An 18,228-nucleotide genomic window follows, 5' to 3' on the forward strand; every position below is an offset into this window, starting at 1 on the left:
CCTGTTGTTCCTGAATGCCAATCCTCCAATAGTTGGTGTTAGCAGCATACCGTTACAAAAAAGTGTTAGATTTTGATCTGATTTGGCATTTAGTCATTATTAAGATTAATTCATCCCATTATCTCGTATAAAATATTCACGCGAATTGTCATTGTCTCTTATTGCCCAATACTATAAACTTGGTGAGTTTTCACAACATACGATTAAAAAGGATATAATTAAAACGGCGTATAGTTCTAATAAATAAACTTACGTTTGCATTTTTTATACTTTTCAGTCCTTAACTAATCGATCGAATGATGATTGTTACGGCAGATGCCATGTTTTCTTAAATAGTTGCAGCATTTGAGAGAGGTGCAATTAGAGACATAGGAAGAGCTGATCTTATTTTAGCGCAGTTCTCGAAAATAAAGTGCAGCATGAGTTTGACAAAACTGCTCAGAGATGATAAATAATTGGTTTGATCTTCTTCCGTCAGGTTATCATGCAATACAATTTGAATTGCATTTGTCCACCATAATGCCAACAATTTGTCTGTTTTGTACTATGCTGATCCATGATTTGGTTTGTATCACTGGAAGTGAATTTCTGCCACAATCATATATAATGCAAGCTAATTGTGTTTTAGGGTGCGGATCAGAGATTGGGTTGTTTCATAATTGTTTAAACATATGTCTATAACGCATTCAGTTATAAAACATTGATAGCACTTTCGAATGAAGGCAAATATTCGGCAGCAGCAACAACGTTGATATTTTCCTACATCTACACAGCTATACAATTCACCCTGTCTGCGGTCACATTTGTCTGCGTAAATTGCGTGATTTTATGAATTTGTGAGATCTTGCTGCAAAGCATCCTTACCTGTCATCCCAGGTTTCTGGGATGATCTTTCGAACTAAGGACTGTTAGGTTTATCCAAAATATTTCACTACATTTACGCCAAGTGTATTATTATGTTTTCTCTTGTCCATGTAGACTTGTTTAGAGAACGGGCTAAGATATATTTCTTAACTGGATGAACAACATATACTGATCAAAAGTTCGCGAATAAATCAGAAAAGAGGTATCGTTTTAGATGACGGTATCTACTTGGATAATATTAATATTAAAAGTATAATCTAAAAGTGCAAGTTGAATTAAAGAAAGAGGTATGTAAATATGGCCGCTGGTGGTCAAATTGAACTGCTGGTAGACCACTTAGTCGATGTGTCTAAATTACATTAATAACTACAATTATAACTAGAGCTGAGACTCATTTTTATATTGACTAAATTTTAATGGAATGCTCATAAATGCCAATAACACCAGTCGTAATTACCTACTGTCTGACAGCCATTCCTGTCAGTTCTGTCATATTTACCTACTGTCTGACAGCCATTTCTGTCAGTCCTGTCATAATTACCTACTGTCTGACAGCCATTGATGTCAGTCCTGTCATATTTACCTACTGTCTGACAGCCATTTCTGTCAGTCCAGTCGTTTTCATCATATTATTAATCACTAATCATAGTATTATTATTAAAAACAAATAACGGAGATGAAATATACAATGCTTAAAAATCGTTAAAGTTCGAGAATCGGAGAAGATATAGTCTGATGATAGAAAATAACTTTACAAGAGTAAAATATTAAGATCTGCCGGAAATGAAGAAGTTTAATACTTATGTATATATTTAGACCTAAGTTTATAGTATACAGAATCAAAATAACAATAAAGACAAGAATGCGGAAGTATTTTACCCGAAATGAAACCACAAAATGTGTTGACGGCTTAGCAAAATTAATGTAGGGGTACAATAGTCACCTACCATAGATTACTGAAAAAGACTCAAATTGATACAAGCAAGGTGAAAACAGATCAATGGTATCGAACCAACTCATGTGGTTTCTTGATGGTAGGTACACTCACATACATTCAAACTCGTTAAAAAGAGGGATTGTAAAGTACAATACATGTTCTGAAAAGAGAGAACTTGCTTACTTCATCAAGAGAATGTTTGAAACTATCAAATTATTTATTCATTCTAGTTGTTAATAAATTGGAAGCTTTGAAAATCGAAGATACACATGCACGTTTATCAGCAAAATGTCTATCTACATGATAGGATGACATACAAAGTTGGAAATATTAAAAAAATATAAGGATTGATTTAGTTGCTGAGAAAAGGCTGAATATTTTATGCCATAAAATAAATCGAAGAGGAAGAATATAGAGATATATGTATTAAGTAGCATGAAAATGTTTGAATATATCAATATATCATACATTTTACAGCACGAAGTATATAATATAGATATGTTATGTGAATTTATATTAATTGCAAAACACCGAAGTACACCCAAAATACCAAATGTATATAATAAAGTTGCACATATGAGAAGGCAACAACCTACACAATGTCGTAGACGGGTAATATGATTAAATAATGAAAACATGAGACAGGATACCATCCATCTCTAAAATACTGAAAACCTAATATTTAAAAGACCACAAGTTACTCTGTGAGATTTGAACATAATAAAGGATACTGAAAACCTATCATTTAAAAGACCACAAGTTACTCTGTGAGATTTGAACATAATAACGGATACTGAATATGATATCAATATTCCTACATCATGGATACATCTGCAATTGACTCTAGAATCATTAAATAAATGCATTGCATGTCCCCCAACCTTTATGCATTTTTACTGGAAAACATTTGTCAATGTACAATTTTGAGGCAACCATTGAACATTAAGTCGAAAAGAGTTTTCTACAAACTCATCAACAATCAGTTTATATAGTGTGAAGTTTTAGGATAAATAGGTAAAAAATGCTGAACACATTTTTAAGTGTGAAGATATACTGACGTGGACGAAACATTTGACCAACTGAAATAATATTTCACAATAATTATTAGAGAGTATGCAAACTAATAATGAAATAATCAGATTGGAGTCAATGTGTACCAGCGGTAGACTCAGATGTAAAATGTTACAAATACAAGATAAAATAGTGATAAAATATGGAAACGAAATATAAAAAACCAACGGTACAAAGAGTTCGTAAAATCAGATAAATTAAAATGCTATTGAAGTGGATGAATAATGTCAACAATGATCTAGAATAATATAAAAGCATTACTCCGGAAAAAAGAAGTCAATCTCAACAAGTCAATTAACAGCATAACTGCCAATCTATTGTTATAAATATATGGGATATATTTTGTCGTCTAATGCGACAATACTTCTTAAGAACTCAAAACCAAAATAGGTCCTGGTAAATTGGGCTCTGCAGAAAGTAAAAATGTATGTGACTGAGTAAATATAACTGATGCAGCTAGTATACAGTTGATTCAAGAACACATTTAGGGTATAATAGTTTCAGTGATATCAAAGTATGGACATATAATGAATATAGTATTTTCATAGCCTTGAAAAGAGTTGCACTAAAATATGTAACAAAATCGCGTTGACTGAAAAAATTATACATGTGAATAGCAAACACTTCATTAAACCAATAAGTTAAAATATTTCCAGTGCTGTTCAAAGCGGCAAAATTGACACAACTAGACTTTGAAGTAAAACGTACAAGTAAAGGATTTACGTATTTACGTCATTATTGAATTAGCTTCGTAGGACATGGTAAATTTACTGTGAAACAGTTAAATGTGGGAGGGGCTGGTAGGTGAGTTCTTGTCATAAGCATGTGAACATTTGTAATCTCATGAGGAACGTTAATTTACATTCTTTTAAAATGGACCAGTCGTAGATTTTCGTCATGAACGAATATTGCCACTGGCAAATTTCTGTTAGATTACATATAAAGAGTCATCTAGAAAAAAACATCTTCTCAAAAGGTATGTGCAAAAGGTTATGGTGTCTTCATTGTTACTATTATCATTTTCACCTTCTCTCTCTCTCTCTCTCTCTCTCTCTCTCTCGCTCGCTCGCTCGCTAATTGTATTCACATGCAAATCCACTTTTACATAGCGTAACATCCCATAATAAAGAAAACAAATCTCGACGTAAGAAGATATAGAAGAAAAATGAAGCATTTTGAGTGAGTGAGTGAGGTATTCAGCATTACAGCTAACTTAATGTATTATCAACTTTGCTATTCAATATGCATTTATATATATATATATATATATATATATATATATATATATATATATATATATATATATATATATATATATATATATATATATATATACACGTTTTAGGTGCGTTGTGGGCAGTCATCCCGAAAGTGGGTTTACGGGAAGGACATGATATAGTTTACATTTCAAATCAAAATACATATACATAGGTTGTATTTCTTACATAGTAATTATGTATATGTTGAAAATAAGTATATACACTTATGTTATAGTCCTATTCATGTTTTCGGTTCGTGGGCAGATATATAAATTTCATGGGCAGTTTTGACCTTTAGGTTGAAGATGACAAAGTAACTGCCCAAAAATACGTTCACGAAGTACAAACATATAGCATTCTGCCCGCGAATACGGCCCCGGGAACAATATATAGCGTACTGCCCACGAATACGTTCACAAGTAACAAATATATAGCATGACTTTCCGGTGTGCGCGCGCAAAATGGTTGTCAAGACACGACGATAAACATTAATCTATTAAAGCATCCTTTGCAATGGCCAGCGTACATATAGCGGCCGTGAGGTTCGTTTTTCACAGCTTGTTTGAAATAAATGGATGATTATATATCCAGTGTAACAACTTGTCTTGACAGCTTATGGATGCTAATGTTTGACATTTATTGTGAAGATGATTGTTCACTGCTTGTTGATGAATTCGTAGCTTCTGTTAATCGATGCTATAGCTCAATTTAACTATCATACACTGATATGTTTAAGTCTGCTTGCATAGTTAACTATGCAGAGTTATGGAAATATAACAAATTGGTTTTAATAACTTTCAGAGTTTGTTTTACTATTACTCAATATTTGTTTCAAGTACTATAAAGGCTGTGATAGGTTGGGTGGCTTAGATTACAAATCAGGCCCTTCTCACTTGGGGGGTGGGGGATGGGTACTGCCCATTATGAATATTACTGGTCCTAGATGTCCAACCTGATATTTATGACATATAGGTTCAACATCTTACTGCCAGCAGAAATGGTGTTCTGTAGTATTTTTCCCAGTCAATAGTTTATGGATATATTATGTCATGTACTATGCTTGTTTAATTCTCTCATCTCAGTTCTGACGTTACCATTGAATGCTATAATGTTCCCAGACATCCGGTATTCTTGGTTATTAAAATTATATATATACACAGATAACTGAACGTGAGTTCTCATTATTCCCTAACAATTGTAATTAGTGGGGCTGTAGCAATTGATGGTCTGAGAATTCAAGTTAACTGGTTCAAAACTTGGGTAAACAACAAACTGTTTTCTTCCTTTGACAGGCATCATAAAGTTTTGCATCTTTGTCACTCTGATGACTGTGGTACACAAGTTACAGACTTTGCCTTAGAATGAGCCTGATTTTTGATACTTGTTACTGAATGGGGTGGGGTAGGGAAGTAACAAAATTATTAAAGGTGGAATGTATGTAAACCATGCTGGAAATAGATATGTGCCAGCAACTGCAACATGTAAGCTTCAATCAATTTGGAAACTATAAGCTTTATCCTGTAAATATTAATTAACAGTTCACACCCTGTATAAAAGATGATTTTGTGTTTGATTAACTGGAACTGTTAATTTATTATGTTAAGGAATTTATTGTTTAAACCCTAGTAAATGTAATATAATTAGGTCAAAAGTTCCAGTTTGTTTATTGTTTCCAGAGTTGATTATTGTAACTTGAAGAACCTGTTTCTAAGTGTTAAATGAAACGAAAGAGATATTGTTTACTCAAGTGATATAAAATAAAAGTTTAAAATGAACTGAAAGAACTATTGTTTATTCAAGTGATACAAAATAAATGTAAAAGTGTATATTCATTAAGAAGTGTATTGTCAATTGCAAATAAATGAAGATTTATCTTATTTTGTTCTTTACTTGTGTACAAAATTATACCTGGATTGGGCAATAATTACTTGGACTCCATTTGGAAAAGAAAAATCTATATGTTCTAAATACCTAATGTTCATATCATAATGCTCTTTTAATGGATGATTATGCTTTTCAGCAGACGTTACCATATTGCCAAGTGAACTAATAGTATGGCCTTCGGTGTGGCCCACTAATCACATTTGTAAATGAATTATGCATACAATAGAGAAATAGCTCTTAAAATATCTTAGGAGTTGAACAATGTGTGTACACAAATAAACATGAAGCAAATCTTTGAACTTGTATGCCACACATGCAAGTGAATTGGTGGTTTTCATATGTAACTTGTGTACTCTTATGGCTTTTGTCTATATTACTTTTAGCCATTTCTATTCACACACCAGAACACAACCTTTTTTGTCTGATTCAGGTACTAATGCAAAACTTATTTCAGCTGTAACTGAAGTATACAGAATTTTTCCTGACGTTGAGGCCTACTGTGTAGACAGTATAGCTGTAAGTCATCAAATCAAATGGAAGACAACAGTGTGCAGTTGAAGAAAATGATATATACCCAGTACCATTTTGAGTTATCTTAAAGAAAAGTCACAATGCACACTGATACAAGTAGTTTTAGAAAATGCATTTGTTCCACATACATTTTAACTTAACCCAAAAGTTCAGTCTCTTGCCTAAAATTCAATCAGATGTATGCATTTATTCCATAAAACACAAAGATATAATGAACCAAATCATTTTCATTATTGAGTTAGGTAGTAGGCTATGTTAAAGAGTGCAATCACTTTATCGATTTTTTTTTCCATTACATTTTTATTTATTATAAAATGACATTTCTTAGTGGAGTGCTAGCAACTGTAACTTGAGGAATATTTTGTACATGCTGGCCTAAGTGTCATGAATATACTGTGCTACATTTTGCTTTATTAGGTATAATACTATCATGAGACTTGCTTGATTAAATCCTGAATTTGTCAGTTACACTTACAAGTCCACTGGTAGAATTTAAAATCTGTGACAGTTTGGGAACTTTTTTTGCAGTAACTGCAAATCACTTTGCCTTCACAGTCAATGAATTCAAGCCATTGATAATTGTCAAACCATTGTGACTGAAAATGTGATTGTCTCTTAGTTGTGTCCTATTTGATAATTTTGCTGCCACAGAGTCTGGATTGTGTCTCTGAAGAAATAGTTCATCTAGACTCTGTTGCAGTATTACATTTTATATGTTCAATTTAATGAATTTTCTTTCTTTGAATCATTCTTATGTCATAACTTGCGAAAATAGTTTAGTTAACAATATTTATTCAAACAGAAAAGATAACCTCACTTGACAAATCATCCTACTAAAGTGATCATGGCATACACATTTATCTTTGAAATTCAAATATTGCCCACTCGTTAATTAACATAACTAATATTGCACATTGAAGGTGATCATATGTATCATCAGTTTTAAAAAAATAAAGACATAATACTATCATTTAATCACTGCATACAGGAAACAGACACTTGTGTCTGTAAAATGCCTTTAATTGGATTACTTTGGTTTATTAAAACCAAACAGCGATCCACTCAGGATTTTCGAGGGTAGATACAGAGAATATATTATGGTCATTCAGAACGCTATCAATACATCAGACCAGATTGTTTTTATTATTATTTAGGCAAAATAACTTAGTAAGTCAGATGGCAAACATGAGGATGGTGATAGGTTATGTGGAATTTGCATTGAATCATCTGATCCCAGAAGATTTGATACAATGTCACTGGCTGTGGTAATCATCAAGTGCAGTTGCACAGCACCATAAGACTTATCAAGATACCATAAGCTAGAAAGATGAAGAAAAAGAAAAACGATGACCCAAAGACAAATCCTGCAAACTGTGTGCAAAAACGATTCCACAGATTATAGATGAAAACTTTACTATATTTAGCTTCAAGATATTAATAAATTCGGATTACTTCCTCCAGTCTGCTACAGTAATTCATGCCCATTGCACTCATAAATTGATTATAGTCCTTGCAGTATTTTGTGTGGGCCACAATATTTTAATTGATGCAACTGATGCTCCATTCTTCAGTTCAGTGTTGATTCAAACATAGCAATGTCCCTTTGGGATGTGTGCATAAATAAAGAATGCCTGTCCCTTCATTACCACACTTGTTGAATTTATCGTGTCTCTCTGAAAACTGTACCATGTGAGAAAGAATTTTATTAACAAACTGGACATAAGTATTGCTAGACATATACTCAGACCTGAGACTTCATAAAAGACTGCTTACTTGTGAGGCATTATTAGTGCTAGGGTTTGAGGTAATAACTTGCTATATGTTTGGTAAGGCAAAATAAGGGGCCTTATGACTTAAATTGAAACTGTGAAAAAACAAAAGGTTCAAATGCAATAAACTTTTGTTTTTCCTCATTTGTTATATTACAGTGCCATGAAAGGTCATTTCTTTTATCTTTTTAATCCCTTGCCAATTTTAAGTCATCATCACTAACCAAGTCTCTAAATCAATTCTTGGCATATTTAGCTAAAATGGTGTCTACTGTTCCATTATATCACTGATTGTTTAGCTTGCTTGTATGGAGCTTAACACCATTTTTCAGGACATCATAGACTTTACATGGCAGCCAACATATTTATTGGAAGAAATCAACACACATAACGCTACTGGCAAGCTTTCCCATATACACACATTGGTTGGACTAGAGAGAGTTGATTAGTGATGTGTATGCCTAGACCATTCTATAATCCAGGGCCCCATGATTGAATACAGCTTAAAGAAATTAACCCTAATTCAATTTCCTTGTTGCATTTAAATCATAACACCCACCATGCAAAGTGACACGTCTCAAGATTTTCAAATTTGTATATGTTTTGCAACTTTTAATTCTGAGTTGATGCATGTGGATGTGGAAATTCAGTTACTGAATACTTAGCTACTTATATAAGGAGCTCTCACACTGGTAAAAGCATGCAATTGGGATTTTATTTGCTAGAGGGCAATTAATTGTTCAAAATACTGTTTTAGCTAACTACATATGCGAAGGGTTGATGTATAAAAAAGAGGATCAAGAAATCCTAGCTGGTAAAGATAATTGTATCCAACTTGATAGAAAGTCAGAAGGCCTTTTAATTTTGTACAGCAGTTTCATTAAGGAACCAACTATAATACCATTAGAAGTTTATGAGCAGCAAAAACCACATTTAGGACCAACTAGACATCAAAACCATATGCATAGTTCCATTTACGGCCAACCAGACATCAAATAGGTCATCTAGTGAAAGCACAATGTCAAAATGACCAGCCATCTAGGAGAAGTAGCAAGGAAGGGGTTTTCCAGATGCCCATTAAAACAGCCATATTGGAGGTTAGATTGGCACTATTTTCATTTACGTCCAACTAGACATAAGAAGTCTTTCACTGATATGACGATTCATTCAGGAGAAGTAGTTATAACAAGATTTTCAGGATGGCCACATTGGTGGCCTTATAGGATGTCTGTACAGCACCATAATTCTCATTCAGGACCTGCTAGACATCAACATAAGTATTTTGTACACATGTTGACACGCTGACACAATTATCCATTCAGAAGTAGCGATAAAAAGTTTCTTAATATGGCTACTGTGGCAACCACATTGTATGTGTGAGTGGCACCATCTTGTTTTTTCTTCCAGATATTTTCACACAAATATCATATTTAAAGATAACATGAATTCATACAAGATCTTGTCGGTTTATTTCATAACAGATTTTTCCCTCATATTAATATAATCTTTTGAAAACATTTATACATTATAGTTCTAGAAATTTTTCATGCTCTCAGAAACTATTAAAATCACAGCAGAAAGTGTTATGTTATATCTTTATTCAGCACTGAAAAATATTTATGAACTCTTAAAGTTTTTTCCCCTATATTAACTTAATTTAATGAAGATTTTCAGACTATAACCTTTCCATTGGATTTATTTTTTCAAACATGGCGTAAAAAGTATGTTATAGTAACCAATTTTTACATTGCCTTCACCATCGCAGAAATCTCTATAATCAATTTCCTAGTAAAGAAAAGCCAAGAAAATAAATGGACAGTTAATATTCACTTCAGGATCACAGACCTGAGGCAAATATGTCATTGTTAAATCAAACATTTGTATCGTGTTTCCTTAGACCTAAATATATATATATACTTGCTGTTACTCTAAACGAAGGCTGGTGATCCAGTTGATAACCTTTTGGGGGTTTTAAGGATGTCTTTAAAATTAAGGCCTTAAAAATGTTGAGATCTTATATTAAAAATGACAATTTGAGCCTTGCAGATTCATGTCCACAGGTGCCCAAATAAAAAAAAAAGGGGGGGGGGGTGCAAGGGGCAAGCTTGTTGGTGTGTTATAAAATAACTGACTTATCATCGGTGTGCTGACAGGTAATGTGTAATTAAATCACTGTTGTAATATTAATAATGAGTGAGTCTGCACAAAGGAATTTCACACAGCTAAACTAACTCAACAACTAGAGGCAATTAAGAAATATATCCACATTCGTGATTCTGTCAAATGGCAGATACAACAGCATCAGGAAGCTCAAGTGGCATTTACAGAAGGTAAAGAGCCGCTATACTTGTTATCTTTTTAAGGATGTGCTTGGATTTTGCCCTCAAGCTGGAGCAGTCATAGGATATATAATAAATCGCCACAGTCGGAATTTATCCCCAAGCTGGGGTAATCGATGGGTAAAGTCTTATCCACAGTCGGGGATTTATTCAAGCTTCAGGTGCAAGTTTTTGTGCATCTCCATGCCCTTGCATAAAACACAGTTACACGTTTTTTTATATAGATATTTTTCAGTTGTAGACAGGAATAATATGTATTTGCGAGTGTTTGAAATGAATGGGTTCATTATGAATTGAGTGGCACTACATTTCAAAAGCAAAATTGGATTGAAATGCAAGAACTGTAGTACGGAATTAGTGTTGGTTCTGGATCGTAGAATGGAATTGTGTGTGTGTGATCGGATTTTTAACGTAGCTTGAATAATTTTTCAGTCATATTGCTACGATGTCTGCAGTGTGGCAGTTTATAGTGATGTATAGCACTGGGGCATCATGCTGCAAACATGTAGTATGATGTTGCACCCAGTCACATTATCCTGACACCAGGCCGATCAGTCCTAACACTAACCTCTTAATGCTGAGCGTCTAGCGAGGTAGCTGTTAATACCATTTTTGTAAGTCTTTGGTATGACTTGGCTGGGGTTTGAACCCATGACCTCCCGCTTCTGAGGCGGACGCTCTAACCACTAGGACACCGGAGTGGTCAGAATGGAATTGTAACAATTACAATGGAAGCAATTTGTATTATGCTTGTTCGGGCATTCCTCACTGATGGCTGTCAGTGACATCATCATGGGAATGTGTAACAGCCACATTTTGTAAGAACAAGGTGTAGTTGGTGAACAATACAGACACTTTTCTGCCATTTCCACTGGCATCATCTCATATGATGTTATTTAAAAAAACTTCCTACAACATACTCACAACATATAAAACCTATATGCAAATCTGATGAAAGCTGCTTGTGTTTCTGAAACACATATTCCATACTGGTGGCAAGAATGTCCAAATCTACATTACAAAAATGAAAACATTACCATCCACCTAGGAGTTGCAAATGTATGAAATCCTCTTGTTGGGTAGTTTTACTAACAGGCTTTACAGCAGGGCCTTCCATTAGATTTAAATGTGGCAGGTAAGTTGACAAAGTAGGGTGGGGGGTTGGGGGGACCTACCCCAATGGGGATAATTCATTTTTTTTTTTAAGTAGCATGGTGTAAAGTAAAAGTAGATGGGCTGATAAGGAATCCACTGAATTTACAGACTAAAGGTTCAGACATTTGTTTTTAAGAGAAAAATGAAAGAAGGAAACCATACAACAGATATTTTAATATGACTTTAATGTTTATTTTCTAGATTTAATTAAGATTATGAATCAGAATCAGTCTCCAACTCCACTGTAAAGTTTATCTATTACTTCTTCTGCTCAGGCACCTGCAAATTAAAACAAAATTGTAATGCTTAAATAAAGTCATATCATCTCAGCACTAGTTACATATGCAGAAGTCATGTTAATCAGCATTATAAAAATGTATGAAATTTTCTTCACTGCACTTGTGCTTCCCTTACTATCGTTAAGCCATGACACAAGATAACTTTGCACTTACTTATCATTTCTGGCAACTGGATGGTGCAATCAATTTGCATAAAGATGAATTTATTTCATCCAAATATTTCATGTGAATAAAAATTCCAAATGGAGGCACTTGTCCGATCAGACAAGATATATGCATATTGTAGTTAGCTGGACTCTAGCTTTGATAGTCCTGGGCAATAGGATAAGCTGATTTTGTTATCAGTTTAGAAATGCATCCGCTTTGCAAATACTATGCTTTAAAAGACGAAACTGAATCCAATATTGATGAAATAAGAGTCATTTGGATTACCTTGTTTTTTATCATTCTGCGTTGGTTGGGTGCATATTTGAGGGTCTCTGATATGGTCTCTTCCATTCCATTTGCCTTTGCTTTGCCATTAGTTTTCAAGCAGGCTTCTGCAAGAGTAATACAATGTTTTAAAAAAGTTTCACAACAAAGGATGCATTGCATTTTTCTAAATGCCAGCAATAATCAATGGAATATTTTTAAAACATGTACTTTGAAATGTGGTCTCAAGTTACTTTATCAATTCATTTAAAAATCTCTGGCAAGTCACATGAAAAACACAATTTAAATCAAGCCATACTTACTTATCAAAACCTGACATATCACAAGCTCTTGAAATGCTTTTTTCCCTTTATGCCCCTTTGGACTATACTCTGGCCAGTCTTTTTGTTTTAAGCCTTTTCATCATCCTGCAGACACTATCCCCAATTGTAAACCTGCCAAGGGAGCTCAAGTAGCATATCTGAAAATAATAATAATAATAATATTACTAATTTTTGATTTTGATATTATTATTAGTAGTAGTATTTCATGATCGATGTGACAAAATATGCTTGTATATAGTTATTTTTTGCCATGGTTTTGCAAGCAAATTTAATTTCTCTAACTTGAAAAAAATTTGATAAGATTAACTATGCAACACAATGTACTAATAGCAATTATAAACCAAATTAACCACCGTGAATCTATTAACTTCATAAATGACATTCACTCAAGGATTGAATTAAAGTAGCCACATAATATGTAATAGTGTATATGTAGTAAAATACCTGTTACATGTTCATCTCTAAACATGTTTTGGCCTACATCCGTAAGACAAAACAGCCGACCACTACATGTTCACCCCACCCCCAAAAATAATTATACAGGCACTGCAGAACTTGCATAATGCATATTGAGGTTCACAACAGCAAATAAAGGTCATAACAGCTTTTTTAAATAGAAAATAAAGCCCCAATTTACCATCTTCTTGGAGAGTTTGGGATTCTCCTCCAACCTCTGGCAAAGGCCCTCTAGTTCCTCCACTGAATCACATGGCATTGCAAGAATTTCTTCTCTATATTCTGTGTCTGGGCCTTGTGTATGAACTTGGAGGGCCAGCTGCTCCAACAAATTCTCAATATTTGTGTCCAGTTTCATAAGTACATTGAACTGGAAATCTGTAACAGATTTGTGATGAAATTAGTTTTGAAAGATCAAGATCATTATTATAAACTCCTTAAAAAGATCTGTACAGTGAACATGGGTTTAACAATGAAATATATTTATGGAATGAAATACATGGTTTTTGTACAGTTTATATGAAAACTTTTCCCATAATCCTTTATTTTTTTATTCCCTGGATATGTTGTTTCACTGCTGGTGTCTGTAAAGTCTGCATTCAATGTAGATGGTTTAGGCGTCTGACTTACACAAGACAATGGTATACATCAGAAAGAAAAATAAAAAAAAACCAATGGAATGATGAACAGTCGACACATCAATGAAAAACAATTCATTGTTTATTTGCACAAATAAGTCTTGAACAGTATGTTTTATGACCTATAATTTAATTAATTAACATCTCACAATGTTCTGAAATAACAGTATCTAAGCTACAAGAGCTGGTGCTTTCATGTCATAATCTTCCATTTTGCAAACAAATTTTGATGTTGAATCAATGTATATGACCTTAGCATTGAACACTAACATTCAAAATGTCTACAAGATGACAAGACTATTATCAACTGAAGTGACAACAAACCAATGAGTTTTACGTGCATTGAACATAAGCATTTTTAAATGCTACAAAATGTGTTTTTAGTGTATGACCACAAATTACCCAACATTTTGTCAAACATAAAACAGTTCTACTACCTTAGATGAGAATTAAATTCATAAATACAGTGTATAATTGACCTACTCGTATTTAGAGAGCTGTAAATGAAAAAAGAGATTATATAAAAGTCAACACCTGTAGTATTTGTTTCATTATTCTATAATGTACATTTATTTTCCATCCTCAATACTTACTACTTGCAGAGGAACTGGTAGAGAGAAATCTTTATATTCTCCACTCCAGAGTGGATGGGGATGGTGATGGTGTTGTCCTTCTGGATGCAGCTAAGAGTATAAAGATTATCACTACTCCTTAATTGCAGTAAAAAAGAAACAAAGAAATCAGACTGGATTTTTTGGCATGTAAACAAAATGCATACTGGTTGCAATGACCACTGTATATAAAGCAGTGATACAATATATCACAAAATGCATTCTTTTTTAACAAAACATCTAATCTCATATATACAGCATCATGAGTAAGTAAGTACTCTTAAACACATCTTATTAAACAGACAGAAAAATGATGAAATTTATACATACTTTTGATAAAGAATTTCCAATTGTGGCATGGTATAAAAGCAATTGATAAAAAATAAAAAGAGACCAGATAAACTAAATAGAACATACCAGCAGGATAGAAGGAAATCTTGGAGTCTGCAAAATACTCTCCATTTCAGGAGGTTTTGGATGAGATGGCTGACCAGAAAGGTTTCCACTTGAGATTTTCATCTTTTTTCAGTTCTTCATTTTCATCTGAAATGTCAATGAGAACTTGTAAATACTGTATGAGTCCTTGAATACACTGACTCCTTGTGACATACAGGGTTTGCAGAACAATCGCTAGCAATATTCACCACTTTTAAATCCAGCTGGTGAATTTTCACCATGAAATGCATCCGAATGCAGTGAATAATCCTGGATTAAAGACAAAATAGTGTACAGAAATGTGCAATAAATTAGTCAAGCTCCAGACAAAACAAAGATATGATTTATCTCTGATTCATAATGACTTTTCTTGTGCTACACATTTTACCAATGCAAATTACATTGAATTTTGTAAATTAAATGGTACAATTAAGATATGTATGTCAAAAGATTACTAATCTTCAGCTTTCCAATTAATGCTAAACACAAGTATCAAGTCATGTATTTAGTCTCTCACCACCAATAAATGCATTTTTAAGTAATCATCCTAGAGTGCACCAAAGTCATGTGAACTTGATCCTATTCCAACATTACTGCTGCTTGAGTACTTAGATCCAGTATTGCCTTCACTAACTGATGTTATTAATACCTCTCTCTCATCAGCATAATTTCCATCATTTTGCAAAACTCCCATTGTAAAACCTCTGCTGAAGAAACTAACACTACACCATAAGGATTTAAAGAACTACTGCCCGGTTTCTAATCTCCAATTCATATAAAAAATCTTACAAAAGGTTGTTCAATCCCAGCTTGCATCTTGTCTGAATTCAAACAGTCTTTTTAGCAATGTACAATCTGCATATCGCCCTTGCCACAGGACACAAATTGTGTCTGCAAATAGATTACACTCCAGCCCAGTTGATCTATGTTGTGGTGTTGCACAGGGGACTGTTCTTGGACCTGTTCTCTACACTCTATACACTCGGCTGCTCTCAAGTGTCATAGATCATCATCCAGTGTCTCACCAATTGTACACTGATGACACCCAAATATACAAATCTAGCCACCCAACTGAAGTTGATGCTACCATCCAAGGTGTAGAGATGTGCATTTCTGATGTGAAATCATGGATGACTTGTAACAAGCTGCAGATGAATGATGATAAAACTGAGGCCATTCTGATTACAACACAAAGACTTTCTCATTCACATCCTTTACCTCACACAATAAATATCAGCAACACCAACATTAAATTCACACAATCAGTACAAAACCTAGGTGTTACTCTGGACAGTACTCTCACATTGCACCAACATGTCATGAACATATGCAAGGCTGCATATCTTGAGCTGAGACGCATCAGCTCCATTCTCAGATATCTTTCAGTTGATGCCACTAAAACACTTGTGTGTTCATTACTACTTTCAAGACTGGACTATGGTAACTCAATTCTGTCTGGTTCATCTTAATATCTACTGCAGAGACTTCAAAAAGTTCAAAACATAGCTGCTTGGATCATACTTAGAGTACCACAATCAGAGCACACCTCCCCGCTGCTCTGTACCCAACACTGGCTATCCATTCGATCCAGAATCAAACACAACATTAGTTCTCTGTGCTACGTTTCACTGACAGACTCTAGTCCAACATACCTATCCGACCTCACCTATGTGTACACACAAGCAAGATACTTAAACTCCTCTTCCGACAATCATATACTCATTATTCTCACTATGAAAACAGAGTCACATGGACAGCATTCTTTTGCATACCAGGGCCCAGCAACATGGAATGAATTGCCCACTGAACTTAGACACAAAGACGCAGTGATCCCATTCAAGAGTGCTCTCAAAACTACTTATTCTGACTGCAAAAACAAACTTAATGACTTAATAATGTTAACTACCTTAAATATTCTCAGCATGTTTTTTATGTTTTCTAATTTCATGGTGTTTGTTTTTGTAATCATATCATTGTGTATGTTTTTATGTTGTCTAATGTTGCAAAGCGCTTAGAGCTTCTAAAGATTAGGCGCTATATAAAGTCCTCATTATTATTATTATTATTATATTTAGCTTGGATGAATATTTTTTAAATCAGTGGCCATAACTAAAACAATGGGACTTTGTTTTATGATCATAAAAGTATGTTGGACACCATCCATGATGTACAATGCTGTCTGACATTTCTATGCACCTAAGGTTTCCATCTCAAATATTAAAGCAAAATGCATACCAAATTTGACAGATTGACGAAAATAAAAAAAAGCAATGCTTACCATTTGAAAAGAGGCAATTGTCACTAGAATATTCTATTCAAAATGATATTAATTTTGGACACAGGGGATACCACCCCCATGTTTTCCTGACTCGTGATATGTCGGCCTATTCTGTGCACAGCTTTAAAAGATGTAATGTTTATCCATCGAGCTGTAGAAATGAAATACATTTACTGTAGACTGTTTCTGTCAGCAGTTAAGTTGAGTAATTAGGTCAGGTTTATAGCTAGTTTACAAAATTCAATGTAGAATGCCAATAAATGACAAGATATATTTTTGCAAACTAAAGTGATCTTGAAAAAAGATTAGTAAAGTTTAACATTTTATAAAAAAATAAGCTATTATGTGGAAAAGAAACAACAATGAAATAGGATGCAATGTGTTTACGTCTAGTTTTGGAAGGTACCGTCATAATTGTACCGTAGTTTAATGGGTGGAAAGGCCATTGAAAGGTAAGGGCAGTGCGGAGACCATCGAGTATGTTCCAGAATAGCTGAATCTGTGTAGATACATATATCCATTCGTAACTTCAGTCCGCAAGCGAAACACTGTACTTCGTATCCCAATCCTGACTCAGGTCCGAAGTAGACAAATCCTGTTCTAGCTAAAACATACGAAGAAGGTAATCCTTCCCTATCCGTAGGCCATTTTTGAAACATGTCCAATCGACGGGCACAATCACAATAGTCAGGTAAGAAGACTGGAAAATGGTAGGGTTTGAACTTGGAGTTCTCGCTGGATTTCTCACTCGATTCTTGCTGTGGCGAAGTCATCCTTCTGGTGGGTGGCTATCCTCTTACAACCAATGTTTTATACCGACATGTCCATACGGCAAAGTAAAGTGGGTGGGAAGCCGCACTCGCTTCTGCTACACGATTTGATAGACTTTTTCCAAGGGTCGACTGACGATGTGGTGTGTGGGTAAACGTACAATCTTGTTGGGTTGA

The 18,228-nt window shown here is 34.1% G+C and overlaps 1 long non-coding RNA gene across 11 annotated transcripts in view; it reads right to left on the reverse strand.

Moving 5' to 3' along the window:
- Window positions 1–18,228, reverse strand: part of LOC149773267 (uncharacterized) — a 142,485-nt gene that overhangs the window by 108,910 nt on the left and 15,347 nt on the right. For 3 of the 11 annotated variants that reach the window (XR_016417410.1, XR_016417406.1, XR_016417409.1), the window contains 5 exons: window positions 14,986–15,111; window positions 14,551–14,640; window positions 13,501–13,697; window positions 12,843–13,000; window positions 12,196–12,647 (listed from right to left, as the gene is read on the reverse strand). The exons of 3 other annotated variants lie outside the window; for them this stretch is intronic. This is a non-coding gene — a long non-coding RNA (uncharacterized LOC149773267). Of the gene's footprint in view, window positions 1–11,978; window positions 12,089–12,194; window positions 12,648–12,842; window positions 13,001–13,500; window positions 14,512–14,550; window positions 14,641–14,985; window positions 15,112–18,228 lie in introns of those variants that run through there. 5 more of the 11 variants (XR_016417412.1, XR_016417408.1, XR_016417407.1 and 2 more) reach the window with 4 other exon arrangements.

Source organism: Sinohyriopsis cumingii, unplaced genomic scaffold, assembly GCF_028554795.1.
Source record: "Sinohyriopsis cumingii isolate HCF-2022 unplaced genomic scaffold, ASM2855479v2 utg000721l, whole genome shotgun sequence".
NCBI classification, from domain to species: Eukaryota; Metazoa; Mollusca; class Bivalvia; order Unionida; family Unionidae; genus Sinohyriopsis; species Sinohyriopsis cumingii.